The sequence below is a fragment of the Prunus avium genome, chromosome 4 (assembly GCF_965620075.1).
Source record: "Prunus avium chromosome 4, drPruAviu1.hap1.1, whole genome shotgun sequence".
NCBI lineage: Eukaryota > Viridiplantae > Streptophyta > Magnoliopsida > Rosales > Rosaceae > Prunus > Prunus avium.
In genome coordinates this window covers 21536278-21553118 of record NC_142287.1, presented here as the reverse complement: position 1 = coordinate 21553118, position 16841 = coordinate 21536278, and the positions used below count along the sequence as shown (strand labels likewise).

The 16841-nt window shown below is 40.5% G+C and overlaps 1 pseudogene; it reads left to right on the top strand.

Annotated features, from left to right (window-relative positions):
* The first annotated feature begins 2384 nt into the window (after positions 1-2384).
* LOC148295021 (uncharacterized) lies at positions 2385-12639 on the top strand (annotated as a pseudogene).
* Positions 12640-16841: the final 4202 nt, after the last annotated feature.

The window sequence follows — 16841 nt, the reverse complement described above, 5'->3', positions numbered from 1 at the left end:
GTTACCCATCCCCTCGGCGGGGACGAACTCCCACCGAATCCTCTCCAAAAGGTCGTGCGTCATTCGGCTCGGCACCCCATCCGCCGACCACTACCCCTTCTCATAGAAGTAGGGATGCAAAGGCACCCCATCCAAGTCTACCCTAGGAAGGTCAGGGTCCTCGGCCTCCTCAAACGCCTCCACTTCTGCCTCGGCCTCCGCCGCCTCAGCGTCAGGATGACCCTCATACCCTCCCCTCTTGACACTTCCAAATCCTGCCCTGCCTCCCCTACCACCTCAGCCTCTCCCTCACCCTCGTCCGAGGAGCTCGGCACTTCAACCACCGAGGGCGCCGCCCCTGCACGTGCCCCTACACCCCCCTCTCCCCCCTTTGATCTATCACCCAGCCGATGCTAGGCATCGTCCAGGACCCCAAAATTCGTACTACTCCTGCTGGACCCTCTCATCCTCCCCTCCAGACGCCATTTTTCCTCCTCCCTCTACTCACACTCCCCCACCACAGACACAAATATAAAAACAGGGGCGAAGAACCTCTCACCTGACTCAGATGACCTTCTCGCGCAGCTCCTGTACTCCCTGGTTTCCCCCTCGCACGCACCAGCTCAAAGCCTCTCCACTCACAACCAACACAAAACGGCAACACGAAATTTGAAATGGGCAAAAAATGGCTAACCTCCCCAACTCACGACATATATAGCCCAGCGACCTCATTCCTCACCATCCGATCTCCTTGCTATCCTCCCCCAAATCACGACACATGGCGCTTTCACTTCGTTTCCATCAATCGACACGACACCAGACGTCTCCAGCATTTCGTCTTCCCAGACGCCCATCATCTCACCAGCATTAAATGGCACGCCCCCCGAACGCCTGACACCTGTCCGAAATCGTTGGCATTCCCAAGGCAAGCCGTCCCTTCCCTGGGGAGTTGGAGGACTACCCTAGGCAGTCGGCCTGAGGCAGGTCGGCCAACCACCGAACCGACCGCATTCACTCGACCCCAAACAGGCTCACGTTCTATTGGGCATACATGAACACTTGACAACTCCCCACCCAAGGAAACTTGCCCAGAGAGTTGGAGGACTTGTTGACACTCGGTAATTACCGAGTACTTCGGCCCAATAGAAACCTGGCACGTGGACTCCGACAAACGCCTACAGAAGACCATATCATTGACAAGACCCCCTCTGACCACCGAACCACCTCACCTCGTAAACCATGCCATGTCCCCTCAGAAGCCAGGTGTTGGCCGCACAGACCTCCCTTTTCTGCCCCGATGGGACTAGCGCTAGTTATACATAAAGGCTACTTCTGTCCGTCCCCGCCCCTAGCATCGAATCCGGGCCACTCATCCTCTGACGGGTCTGATGGGACGCAAATAGCTCGGCTCCGAGCCGAGCCGTTCATCTTAGAATTGTCGGTCCCTTCTTTCCTATAAATAGAAAGACAAAAGGAATAAGAAAGGGGCTGAAAGAAAGAGAGAGAAAGAGAGACATTTTTTAACCTGTAATGCTCATCCTTTGATTAATAGCAAAGCCTTCCACTGTTCTTTTCCTTGGCCCAGTAACTATCATTGGGTCAAACACCTGTGAATATCAGGCACTTCATTACGTTTGTCTATGATGAGAAATTACACACAAAGAGAGATGAGCAACACAGCCACAAATACAATATGTATAGATGAGTCAATTCGGACCCATTTCTTGCTGCAACCTCATTTATAATAATATCCCTCATATGCTAACCAACATAATCAATAAATTTCCACCAGATTTTATCCGCGTGAATCAAGAAATTAATGCCAAAAATAGAGAGAGAGAGAGAGAGAGAGAGAGAGAGAGAGAGAGAGAGACAACCCAAAAACGTCGTATGTCCATTGATGTCCACTATGCACTTTTTACATTGGCTGGAATAAAATGACTACGTACTGATTAATTCCACTATACACTTCCACCAACCCCATATAACAAATACAGATTAAAAAAACTATCAGTAAGTTCTTGAAGTCCATCCAGCACTGCACTTGCCACAGCCGATTTTTACTCTCCATCCCTCTTCAGCCTGATGAGCGATAATTGCATGCACACGGTCTCGAGAAAAAAAAAGATGGAGGAGCCATGTTGAGAAGTCAACTGAATCCCAATACATTAGGGATTGATTACCCAAATTATATGTAATTGATTTACTTTCCTTTATTAGTCTAGTAAACTTGTGTATAGATACCTTTGATACTGTAAAGAGTTTTCATCGAGTAATCAAATATTCTTCAGTTGATTACAATTTTACATGGTATCAGAGCAGGAGAAACCCTAGCTCTTGTTTTTTTTCTCTTTGCCGTCAAAATCTCAGCTTCCTCCTTCTTTGTTTTTCGTTAGTTCTCTGCCATGGCTAACAACAAAGAAATTGAAACTTCTTCCAAGGATGGAAACAAGTCTGATGTTTCCAACCCTTTTTTTATTCATCACTCAGACCACCCTGGCATGGTTCTTGTATCCAAGCCGCTGAATGGAGACAACTATGGGACATGGTGTCGCTCCATGCGAATCTCCTTGAGTGCCAAAAACAAACTTGGTTTGGTTGATGGCTGTTGTGTAGATACAGCTGCACCAAAATGGATTCAGTTGCATCCTCAACTTGTGATACTCGCAAGTGCACGAGCCGTTTGGTAGTATAGCATATGTAAGTGCGAGGTCGATCCCACGAGGATTGGTGATTGAATGATCCAATTCATTTTCCCTACACAAAACAGAAACGAAAAAAGAAAGAAAATAAATAAAACAAGAAAGAAAGAAAATAATTAACTCAAGTAGATAAGTTCCCAAGTTCAATTAGATTAATGGATTGGTTCTAGCTAAAGTATGATTAAGCCATGGTGTGTGGTCATAACCTTGTGTTCATAATTCCCTAATTTGATCATTTGTTGTCTAACCTAAAATTAAGCATTAGGAACCCATTAAGCATAGAAGAACAATTTAAACAACCAAGCATGTATCTAATCCCTGTTGTCGAATGTCCATACATACTCTTCCTATTCATAGTTCAATTCGAATTAAAGCATGGTGTCTACTCTTAATTCAAACCAAGATAGCTAACATGCAAGCCTAAATGGTGATCAATCATTCAAACTAGCATATTAACTTATAAGCATAATGAATAAGAACAAAAATCATAATTGAAACTTGGAAACTAATCAAACTTGAAACTAAAGAAAAGAATTTACATAACAATGAAAATTAAGTAGAACTTGGAAAAACTTAAGGAGAATTTCAGCACAAAGATCTCATTATAACAATTGAAAACTAGAAAGAGAAACTAAGAGAATTTGAGGGAGAGAAGGGAAGGGAGCTCTAGAGAAGTGTTTGAGAGCTCCCCCCCTTGGGGTGTGTTTACAAGCTTAGAGAACTTCCCTATTTATAGGCCTAGGGGAAGTGAAAATCTGAATTCAATATGGCTAATGCATACAACACTTGTTTTATAAAATCTGAAATGGTTGATGCACTTGTATTAGAAAATCTAAATTGGGTGATGCACTTGTATTAGAAAATCTTGAATTGGTTGATGCACTTCACCAATAGATCCCACCAGCAGCCCTAGCTCATCTTCATGTCACCATGACCAAGCTTCCAACCAGAAATGATAGCTCATACCTAGCTCACCATGACCAAGCATCCAACCAGCACATGCTGAGGTCAGCATGACCAGCAACTTCAAGGGCTTACAACTTGGGCTTCTCTTAATCAAATTAGGACTTTAAGCACTCGAAATTGAAGTTCAGAATGTCTTCTTTCCAGCCATATGTTATTTGGGCCAATCCAAGGTCGGAGGAGGAAGTTAAGGCCAAAACAAATTGCTAACTCATTTTCCGCGCTGATAAGATCCATCCTGAGCATGGTTCTGTGTTTGCTAGGTAACGGACTCCAGATTTATCCAATAGGGCTGAATTTTGGATATGTTATAGTACACACCAATTGGAACAACTTTCATGAAGAATGTGGCCTCATTCGAGCTATGTAGGTTGCTGAAACAAAGCTTGCAATATGACCTACGAAACTGGGCTGGCAGGGGACTGTAGCCAAAATTGAGTTTGTCTTTAAGCTCTTCATCCATTCATCCAAATTAGGCCCTAACATGCATGGATTGCATCATTTACTATCCAAAGCCCTCATTATTACCTAAAGCTCAATGAACTGAAAGATAAACACAAAAAGGATTAAAAGCACAAGTTTAACTCAAAAACATAACCAAATCATAAGCTAGAAGGGTACAAAATGATATGTAATTTATGCACCGATCAAATACCCCCAAACCTAGATTTTGCTAGTCCTCGAGCAAAACAACACAAAACAAAGTTAAAAACAAAACAAGAAGTTAACTAGACCACTTTCGTAGGTAACTCGATTGCATTGAGCGAATGCAACAAGCCTTTAAACCTCTAGGCATCCCTAGTAGGAGGAGTTGTGTCTCCTGAGGGTTTAACAGAAACGATACCCACAAACGTTTTACTAACTCTACAAAACAAAGTGGTTAGAAAACTTATTAGATTTGTTAGTCTTTAAGCAAAATAAAAGAAACACAAAAACCAAAACAAAAATAATTACAAAAACAAAACAAAAATAAAAATAAAAATAAATAAATAGAAACTCAAAACCATCATTCCGAACATTTTCTGAAGAGAAATGACTCATGCACATGACTCAAAAGTTTTAACAATAAAAACTCAATTTTAGACATTATTTACAAGGTGGCAAAGTTCAAAACACAACATGCTCAAAGTGTATAGTGTGATAGCCAAATGCAACAAATTCTCCAATCTTAGTTTCCACATAATTTCAAAAATCATACAAAGCACAAATTCAACTTCAAATCTCACCAAAATTGTCCTCTCACAAATGAATCACTCGGAAGAGGGCTACAATGCAACACTCAGTTATAAACATGAGATTAGAGTTAAACCATAAGGGACTTAACTCGCAATAGAAAGATGAAGAACTTGCATTAATATGATCTCAAGAAGGATGCCAAACACTTAAAAGCAGAAAATGAATGCAATTCAACCACATGACATTTAAGATCAATTTAGGTCTTTAGTAAAGGTTGTAATTGGGCCAAGGGAGTAAGGTGAGTAAGAAATGAAAGGTATGGATAATACAAAGTCCAAGGAACTCGCAATGTAAGAGCATAAAATAATTGTTTACAAGACTTCGAATCATCACGATTAGATTTTTTTTTTTACATGATCAAAACTCCTTATACCTTCATTTACATTGATTGATACTCCTTTCCTTTAATTGAACAAACACCAATTTATTTTGAAGGCCCAAAAATGAAATTTCAATCAACCACCACTTAAATTTTCTCTTTTCTTTCACCAATTGTGTGATTTTTTTTTTCTTCGAAATGTAACACCCATTCCCAAACTTAGTATGAAAAACACATCCCAATTAAAGCTCATGAGTTCCTTAGAAAGGTAAATATTTGTTTTTCGGGCTAAGGCGAGGAAATAAAATTGGTAAATGAAAGAAAAGGTTTACATGTAGGCTCAAAATGGTTAACAATGGAAAATCATGCTTAAGCATGCATAAGGTTAGCTTGAAAGGCACAAACGATCCAAAGAGGGCCTTAATATCACTTCTTAAATGTCATGAAATCAAATTGCATAAGAATGAATGACTTTTAAGTGTTCAACCAAATCAATGAATAATGAGATCAAACAACAACTTTGATGACAAGAAAATAAGAGTATGTATATAACACTCATGAATTGAAGTACAAGGCTCAAAAGCTCACTTTATATGGTTGGTTATATAAGTCTAATTTATGCTTCATACAATTCTTTAGATCATGCAAATCCTTTAATTGGAAAATTATGAAACAAATGGCAAGTTTAAAGAAGGTTTCAAGCATATCATGTTAGAACAATGCCAAATTAAAAAATGTTTTTTAAAATGTTTTTTTTTTTTTTTAAATAAAGAAAAAAAGCACTAAAATAAAATGAAATCCAATTTTCATTTAAGTCATACAAACATTTATCACAATCTCATCAAATGTGTTCGGAAAGTGAATAAAATCAAAATAAAAATAAAAGCAAGACTCAAACAAAATAAAATAAAAATAAAAACAAGTAAAAAAATTAAATTAAATTAAGGAAAAAAAATCAAATTTACATGCTAAACTCCAATACCCCCAAACCTAGAAATGAACATTGTCCTCAATGTTTAAAAATTAGGAACAAGCAATGTCATAGCAAGAAATGAAAGGTACTAAAGTAAATATAAATCACAAAACACACAAGAATTAAAATACACAAATAAAATAATTACAAAAATAAAAATTACAAAACAAACAAACAAACAAACAAAAAAATGAAACAGTAAACCCTAATCACACAATTCTGAAACCCAAAAAAATTTGAAGCCCAAAGCCCACAATGAAATTAACCCACCTTGAAACCCAAACAAGGTGAAAAACCGACCCAAAATGAATTCTGAAGCCCACACATTTTATTATTATTATTATTATTTTTTAAAAAGAAGATAAAACGTGAATTATGAGCGCAAAGTGGGATTTCTGAAAAGAAAGCACGTGGTCCCTAATGTCGTCTCATGGATAGTCACGGGCAGAAAGCAGGAGCCACGTGTCGACGCATAGAGGCGCCGCAGACTCCACAAGCAGAAATTACGGGGCCATACAAAGTCGTGATGACTTTACTGAACGCGTCCGTTCAGAAAGGTCACGTCGAGATAAATGTGTTGGGTACGGTTGGAAAGCGAGAAGGTTGTGGGACTCGATGAATGCTGGAGATTCAGAAATGCTTAGACGCTGCAATGGCTAGGGTTTGTCAAAGACTATATCTATAAGAAGGAAAAAGAAGGGGATAAAAACAAAACCACAAACTCAGAAACACAAAAGAGAAAAGAAGAAAAAAGTGAGAAATCAAATGGCTTCTTCCTACCCCTTTTCGTTAGATCTCAACCTAGCTCCACCGACTCAGACACGAGGCCAAGCAGTAGCACCAGTATGGATGCCCTACTTTGCCTCTGCACGGGGGCCTGTGACTGTCAATGACTCAATACTCCTGGACAACGATGTTGCCATTGGAGTTTGCAGAAATTTAGTGACTCCCAAAGATATACGTGTGTTCGGGACAAGGGATGACAACCGGGTCACGAGTGATGCCCTGGCACTGAGCGTGCAGAGTACAGCATGTGTCGCAAGTTTGGGTCATCGCCTACTTGCGAAGTCCCATGAGGTAGAGGTGCTTAAAGCTCAGTTGGCGGTGGAGCGAAGTATGGTTGAGGAGTGTCAGACTGCTATAAAAAGCTTGAAAAGGGAGAGGTCAAGGATAGTGGAGGTGAATCGACACCAGCTAGAAGTATTGCGGGACGAGAATAGAAACCTATCAAAGATGGTAGAGTTGTACTCTCGCGACATGCGAAAACAGCTGGAAGACCTAGACCGACCGGGTAAACGCAAGCAAGCAGATCGTGAGAGTAGTTACGCTCAAGCTAAGATTGCGATCTTTGGGAGCTCAAGTGGTGAGCCCCAAGAGGCTGTGCATGAAGCCCAGGAAGAGGACAGCCAGAGGGCCAAACTCAAAGCTCCAATGGTCGAGACACCGAGCACTGTGAAGAAATGACTTCTACTGCATTATTGATGTTTTTATTTTAATTTATTTTATTTTTTTGGTTGTTTTTGTCTTTATTTTGTTTTGGAAATAAAAGAGTAAATTTGCAGAAGGAAAAAGAAAACGGAAAAGAAAGCACACTTTCCAAACTTAAATCAAACGAAGACGACAAACGGAAATGGAAGCACAGTTCCCTAACTAAAATAAAATAAAGATGATAGCCGAAAGGGAAAGGCAAAAACACAAAGCTCTAGAAAATGAAAGTAACGGGCAAAGCAATAAAACACCAGAAAACACGGAAAAAAGAAAAGTAAAGTGAAAGTAAAGGTGCTCCCCCTTGAAGCGATTAGGTCGAGCATGCCCGGGAAATCCGAAATGGTGTTGGCACCTTCATCAGCATATGTCTATTTAAAGCACGCCTCTACAAGCGGATGATACCCAGCATTTCTTCCTGCAAACTCAAGGGAAAACATCAAAAATTTCAGAAGCAAAACAAATGGCATCCTCATGCACTCACCTTGATGATCTCAACCTTGAGCTCTCACTTGCACCACCGAATGCCCAGACAAGGGCTCCTCCAAACACTGTCTTTCCAAACTCTTCATATCATCACGGCACGGCCTCAAACTTTGCTGAGATAATACCGAACTTTTCTGAGGCAATGCCGAACAGAGCAGCGCTGCTGGGAGGCATGATTGGAAGCAAGCTCACACCGACAGATCATCTGCATGTGGCGCAGAGGTCTGACAAGGCAGCAGTGGAGGAGTCTCACAATTTAACTGTGCTCCACGCGGTCTCGGCTACCAATTTGGGCATGCGATTGCTGGCGAGAACACGGGAGTGTGCCGCGATGAGCGAGGAAATAGCTTCCTTGAAGGCTATGGTGGCGGACTTGCAGAAGCGGCTCTACTGTGCCAATCAGCACGTGGAAGCACTGCAGAGAAAAAATGAGGACCATGTGGAGCTGCTGCAGATTCTACAAGTGCGAGAAAATAGAGGCAAGCCATGATGATGATGGAGATGAAGAAGATGAAGAAGATGATGATGATGTTGTTTTTTTATTTTTATTGTTTTTATTTTTGTTTTGTTTTTGTTTTTTTTGTTTTTTTTTTGTTTTTTTTGTTTTTATGCAATGTTTGAAATAAATAAAAAAAAGTGTTTTAACACTCAGAAATAAACTAACTAACCATACCACGTAAATAAATAAATAAACTAACATAACAAAACAAAAACATAAACAAAATAAAAACAAAGACTCAACAGAAAAGAAAACAAAGAAAATAAAGAAAACTTAATTTAAACAATCACCAAAACAACTCCAGCTTTCTTCTCTTCCATTTCCCTACGAATTTCATCTTCCTTAGCCATCACCACTCACTCAAACTCATCCCAAATCACCTCCATATCCTTCATACATCTTTCTAGAAGTGGGGAAGCTCTTGGAGAAGCATTAGAAGTGGAGAAGCACTTGGAGAAGCCTTGGACACCACAAGAACTTCAGAAAAAGGGTTCTTCTACTCTTATTGCATTCATTATGTTTTCTCATTTCTGTTCAAGTCTCTTTTCCATTATGAGTAGCTAAATCCATAACTAGGGCTTCGATGTAACCTAACATGAATATTCTGGGTTTATAAGTTTGGAGTTTCAAGTTTGATTCATGATTCATGTTCTTATTCATTATGCTTATAAGTTAACATGCTTGTTTGAATGATTGATCACCATTAGAACTTGTTTGTTAACTATCTTGGTTTGAATTAAGAGTAGACACCATGCTTTAATTCGAATTGAACTATGAATAGGAAGAGTATGTATGGACATTCGACAACAGGGATTAGATACATGCTTGGTTGTTTAAATTGTTCTTCTATGCTTAATGGGTTCCTAATGCTTAATTTTAGGTTAGACAACAAATGATCAAATTAGGGAATTAGGAACACCCAAAAACTTGTTGTGTAGATACAGCTGCACCAAAATGGATTCAGTTGCATCCTCAACTTGTGATACTCGCAAGTGCACGAGCCGTTTGGTAGTATAGCATATGTAAGTGCGAGGTCGATCCCACGAGGATTGGTGATTGAATGATCCAATTCATTTTCCCTACACAAAACAGAAACGAAAAAAGAAAGAAAATAAATAAAACAAGAAAGAAAGAAAATAATTAACTCAAGTAGATAAGTTCCCAAGTTCAATTAGATTAATGGATTGGTTCTAGCTAAAGTATGATTAAGCCATGGTGTGTGGTCATAACCTTGTGTTCATAATTCCCTAATTTGATCATTTGTTGTCTAACCTAAAATTAAGCATTAGGAACCCATTAAGCATAGAAGAACAATTTAAACAACCAAGCATGTATCTAATCCCTGTTGTCGAATGTCCATACATACTCTTCCTATTCATAGTTCAATTCCATGCTTCAAAGCAACAAGCACCAATGGGTTGTGTAAGCTGGGACTTAAACCCAGTTCTCTTGCTTGTTGGGCAATTGTCCTTTTCTGTTGGACTACAAACACAACTTGTCCATTAACGTCATTAACTTTAAAACTTGAAATTGTCTAGTTAAGAAAAAAAAAAAAAAAAAAAGTAGGAAAGCCAAATAGAATCAAACAATGTTACCGATCCCCGGCAACGGCGCCAAAAACTTGTTGTGTAGATACAGCTGCACCAAAATGGATTCAGTTGCATCCTCAACTTGTGATACTCGCAAGTGCACGAGCCGTTTGGTAGTATAGCATATGTAAGTGCGAGGTCGATCCCACGAGGATTGGTGATTGAATGATCCAATTCATTTTCCCTACACAAAACAGAAACGAAAAAAGAAAGAAAATAAATAAAACAAGAAAGAAAGAAAATAATTAACTCAAGTAGATAAGTTCCCAAGTTCAATTAGATTAATGGATTGGTTCTAGCTAAAGTATGATTAAGCCATGGTGTGTGGTCATAACCTTGTGTTCATAATTCCCTAATTTGATCATTTGTTGTCTAACCTAAAATTAAGCATTAGGAACCCATTAAGCATAGAAGAACAATTTAAACAACCAAGCATGTATCTAATCCCTGTTGTCGAATGTCCATACATACTCTTCCTATTCATAGTTCAATTCGAATTAAAGCATGGTGTCTACTCTTAATTCAAACCAAGATAGCTAACATGCAAGCCTAAATGGTGATCAATCATTCAAACTAGCATATTAACTTATAAGCATAATGAATAAGAACAAAAATCATAATTGAAACTTGGAAACTAATCAAACTTGAAACTAAAGAAAAGAATTTACATAACAATGAAAATTAAGTAGAACTTGGAAAAACTTAAGGAGAATTTCAGCACAAAGATCTCATTATAACAATTGAAAACTAGAAAGAGAAACTAAGAGAATTTGAGGGAGAGAAGGGAAGGGAGCTCTAGAGAAGTGTTTGAGAGCTCCCCCCCTTGGGGTGTGTTTACAAGCTTAGAGAACTTCCCTATTTATAGGCCTAGGGGAAGTGAAAATCTGAATTCAATATGGCTAATGCATACAACACTTGTTTTATAAAATCTGAAATGGTTGATGCACTTGTATTAGAAAATCTAAATTGGGTGATGCACTTGTATTAGAAAATCTTGAATTGGTTGATGCACTTCACCAATAGATCCCACCAGCAGCCCTAGCTCATCTTCATGTCACCATGACCAAGCTTCCAACCAGAAATGATAGCTCATACCTAGCTCACCATGACCAAGCATCCAACCAGCACATGCTGAGGTCAGCATGACCAGCAACTTCAAGGGCTTACAACTTGGGCTTCTCTTAATCAAATTAGGACTTTAAGCACTCGAAATTGAAGTTCAGAATGTCTTCTTTCCAGCCATATGTTATTTGGGCCAATCCAAGGTCGGAGGAGGAAGTTAAGGCCAAAACAAATTGCTAACTCATTTTCCGCGCTGATAAGATCCATCCTGAGCATGGTTCTGTGTTTGCTAGGTAACGGACTCCAGATTTATCCAATAGGGCTGAATTTTGGATATGTTATAGTACACACCAATTGGAACAACTTTCATGAAGAATGTGGCCTCATTCGAGCTATGTAGGTTGCTGAAACAAAGCTTGCAATATGACCTACGAAACTGGGCTGGCAGGGGACTGTAGCCAAAATTGAGTTTGTCTTTAAGCTCTTCATCCATTCATCCAAATTAGGCCCTAACATGCATGGATTGCATCATTTACTATCCAAAGCCCTCATTATTACCTAAAGCTCAATGAACTGAAAGATAAACACAAAAAGGATTAAAAGCACAAGTTTAACTCAAAAACATAACCAAATCATAAGCTAGAAGGGTACAAAATGATATGTAATTTATGCACCGATCAATGGCACCGTCAAGAAGCCCTCGAAGACAACCAATCCTGGCTTGTTCTTTCTTTGGCAACGTTGCAATGATATGATCCTATCTCGGATCTTGAATTCCCTTGATCAAGACATAGCTGATAGTGTCATCTACTCAGACACTGCTCATGAAATCTGGGAAGATTTGAAGGAGCGCTTCTCTCAAAGCAACGTTCCTCGAATTTTCCATATACAATGTGACATCGCCTCCCTCCCTCACTCAGGATCAGATGTCGGTTGCTGCTTATTACACAAGACTTAAGGGACTATGGGATGAATTGGCGTCATATAGTGATGTGCCGACTTATACCTGTGGTGCCATGAAAGACCACGCTGAACGCGATGAGAGGAATAAGGTGATGCAATTTCTTATGGGTTTAAATGATTCATATGCTGCTGCTCATGGATAGATTCTCCTTATGCAGCCACTACCTTCCATACGCAACATCTATTCCTTAATTTCCCCGAAGGAGAAGCAACGACAACTGGGGACTCCTCAGGCTACCTTGGAACCTGCTGCAATGGCTGTTCGCCAACACCAGAGACCTTCAAATTCCAATCGCAAGCCTCTTCATTGCATTCACTGTGATCGGGACCATCACACAATTGATACCTGTTACAAACTTCATGGCTATCCTCCCGGGCATTGACTGCACAAATCCAACAGAAACAAGAAAGACTCAAGTTCCTCTGCCAATCATGTGCAGAACAATCCCACTATGCAAGAGTTGAAATCTGCCATGCCAAACCTCTCTGACAGTGAGTGTCAGCAGATTCGTACCATGATGAATGATAAGAAAGAGCCACAAGCAAACTCCGCAGGTTTGTCATGTTCCCTTTTACCTTTACATCGCTGGCTAATTGATAGTGGCGCAATAGATCATATTACATCCACTTCACATTCTTTTACATCCATACAAGCCAACCCTTCCATTCCACCAGTTGTATTGCCTAGCGGTGAAAAGTCTTCTATTATTTCCGTTGGGAATGCCTCTCTTAACTCATCTCTTTCTTTAAAAAAATGTCTTGTATGTGCCCAGCTTCAAAGTTAATTTGATGTCAGTAAGCAAACTTACACAAGAACTTCATTGTTCCATCTCTTTTTTTCCTAATGGGTGCATTTTGCAGGACTTGGCTACGAGGAAGACGATTGGTCTGGGTAAACAGCAAGGAGGCCTTTACTATCTGGTTTCTTTGGCGTCAGACAAGCCTTCTCTTCTCCAACCATCTTGCAACCATGCTAATACCTCTCACCTCTAGCACAGCCGTTTAGGCCATCCATCATCTTCTCATTTACAATTTTTAGCTAAGAATGTTTTGAATTTCCATTTTTCAAATAATGCTTGAGAGTTTTGTCCCTTGGCAAAGCAAACTCGATTACCTTTTAATTTAAGTTCAATTTCCTCTTCCAAACCATTCTCTCTTATTCATTGCAACATTTGGGGGCCTCATAAAACTGCATCTTTTTCAGGGGCTCGTTATTTTCTAACTATTGTGGATGACTTTACTAGGTTCACATGGTTATTTCTCATGCACCATAAATCTGAAACACATAACCTGCTTAAATCTTTTTTTGCTTTTGTCCAGACACAATTCAATTCTAAAATACAACAAATACGTGTTGATAATGGAGTTGAATTTTCTTCCATGCGTCATTTCTTCCATGAACATGGGGTCATCTATCAACATACTTTCGTCTACACACCCCAACAAAATGGTGTTGTAGAGCACAAGCATCAACATATCATAGAGATGGCTAGGGCTTTACGTTTTCAAGCAAATCTCCCTATTTCCTTTTGGGGGGAGTGTGTTCTCACTGCCATCTACTTGATCAATCGTCTACCGACTGCCCTTTTATCCAAGCAATCCCCCTATGAGAAGTTGTACCATAAACCTCCTTCTTATACTCACCTTTGCGTTTTTGGTTGTTTAGCCTATGCCACCATTGTCCAACCTTCCCACAAATTTGACCCTTGCGCCAAGCGTTGTGTTTTTCTCGGTTACCCTTTTGGTCAAAAGGCCTACAAATTATTTGATCTTACCACTAGAAATTTTTTTTCCAGTCGCGATGTAGTTTTTCATGAGAGTCATTTTCCTTTCAAAAGTCTGCCCTCTTCCTCTCACATAGAACCTCCACCTCCTATTTTACCTCTTCCTTTATCTGATTTGTCATCTTCTCCACTTATCTCTTCAGACCAACATTCACCACGTCCTCCATCTCCTTCCGCTCCACTCGATCTCACGGCTCATTTAGACACCGATGTCCCCGTTTTTCCCTCCGACACCGTTGCCGCATCACCTCCATCCCAATCTTCTCCCTCTGTACCACCAGCCCCCTCCGCCACTCTCTTCGCCCAAGGGTTAAACCAACCCGTCTCCAAGATTATGTTTGCTCACAGGTCACTTTACCCACGCTTGACCAATCGTCGGACTCCTTGCCATGTCACACCAAAGGTACTCGTTATCCCCTTTCTAACTTTCTTTCTTATCATCGTTACTCACCCTCACATTTTACTTTCATTGCCAATATTAGTCGGCCAGTGGAACCTATCACTTTTGTAGAGGCTGTTTCTAATCCACACTGGCAAGAGGCCATGCAATCTGAACTTGCAGCTTTGGAATCCAATCGAACTTGGTCCCTCACTTCTCTTCCTCCCGGGAAGCAACCCATTGGATGCAAATGGGTCTATAAAATCAAGCATCGCTCTGATGGCACCATTGAGCGCTATAAGGCTCGCCGAGCCCTCACCAACGCTGTTGAAGAAGAACGACATCTAATGTACTTTCATCTATTTATTTATTTTCATTCATTAAAGCGATGTAATCACCCAAACATCAAATGCAAGTTCAAGTTTTCATTCAACAAAGTGTCCGAGAGAAAATCCAAAGCATCTTAAGAGAGACGTACGACAATTCGCCAAAACATTCTAAAGGAAACATAGGCAATCTGCCAAAACGTCCTATGGGAGACGTAGGCAACTATCCAAAACGTCCTAAAGGAGACATAGGACATCTGCCAAAACGTCCTAAGGGAGACATATGCAACCATCCAAAATGTCCAAAAAGAGACGTAGGACGTCTGCCAAAACTTTCTAAGGGAAACGTAAGCCACCGTCTAAAACGTCCTAAGGGAGACATAAGGCATCTACCAAAACGTCCTAAGAGAGATGCATGCCATATTCGAAGCATCCTAAAGGAGAAGCATAATATCACCCTTTAAGTAAAAGGTAGGTAAACATTGAAGCATTCTAAGGGAGATGTACAACCAAAGAACTAGCAGGTCGCTCAAGCAGTTCACAACATTCAAGCAGGTCACTAAAATTTCCATAGCAAAGTGACCAACTAGCTAGAATTCAACAAAAGAAAGATGGTCAAACAAGACCAATTATTGTGAACAGAAAGGTAGATTACAAACCTTGAAAAGATAAAGTAGTTACCGTCTATTGGTCAACGACCTCCTCAACTTCCACCTGATGAATTGCGACCTTCGTGGCTTCGCCAAGCTCACCTACATGCTTATCAGATGCAACCATCTGCTCAGCATGTAACATCCTGACCCAAAATATAATTATCCATTAATTTAATAAAATATGATATTTCAATTTTTGCCCTTAGCGGTAGGGGTAATTTGGTCACTTTTTAATCCAGAGGGATTTTTGGGAGGTGAATGGTACTATTACATAGATCATGCCGAGATGAGTCCGTAGACACGTAGTGGGCTCGAATCGGAGTTGTAACGAATAAGTTACGATTAAAAGAAACTTAGTGGCAAAACCATAAATATTGCGACCTAGGTTTATTGAAATTTGTTTCTCTCTCTCTCTCTCTCTCTCTCTCTCTCTCTCTCTCTCTCTCTCTCTCTCTCTCTCTCTCTCTCTCTCTCTCTCTCTCTCTCTCTCTCTCTCTCTCTCCCTCCCTCCTTGTGCAGAAACCCCCCCGCCACCTCTCCCCATCCCCCACCCCACAGATATTTTTGAACAGTCGATTGGCTCGTTGAGCCACCACCGTCGCCACAAGCCACACGCCACCTCTTTGGGTGGCACCGGTCCCAAAATGACCAGCTCCTCTCCCTCTACAATCCCTACCCCTCAACTACTGCGATCGCTGCCCGTGTCACTGGAAAACATAAAAAACTGACAAATTTTTATGTAAATTTTCTGACGCTCGTTCTAGCGATTTCGACTACCAAATCTTGCGATCTAAGTATGATTTCTCATCCTCTCGATGTGTTCTAGCTGCTGGTTGGGTTGTTTAGGATTAATTTCTGCGTTTTGGTAGTCAAATAAGCGATATAAGTTTTGGCTGGTTTCGGCCCTTGATTCCGACCACCTCCGGCCACTTTTTGGGGTTGGTCGAAGAACAAAAGTTGCTCCACTTAATGTCCTGATCATGTAGGTATAGGTCTTGACCGACGATTTTGAGATTTTCAAGTCGCCAGAATTTCTCTAGACAACCATGCGCTACCGGGGCGTGTGGCTGTGCGTGGGCACTGTTTGGGTGTCTCTCTTGATTTTAAAATGATCCACATGTCATCCCGAGCACGACAGTATACTTGCATTTGAATTTAGTTATCGTTTGATTGTCGATCGGATATCGCATATTAGGCGTTATCCGAGTTTGATATGTTCGGACCGTTGGATCGACTCCAATTTAATATATGTTGATCTAGGCATCTCTAGGATCGGGTAGGAATTCGCAGATCGTGAATCAGAGCCTTGGCTATTTCGATTCAATAACTTAAAGTTTGCGTTAAACGATAATCGTCCGATCGTGCGATCGCAAGCGATCCTACCATTCGATTCAGACCAAACTTGCAAGACGTGTATTCTAAACCTTGTTGAACCCATAGAAA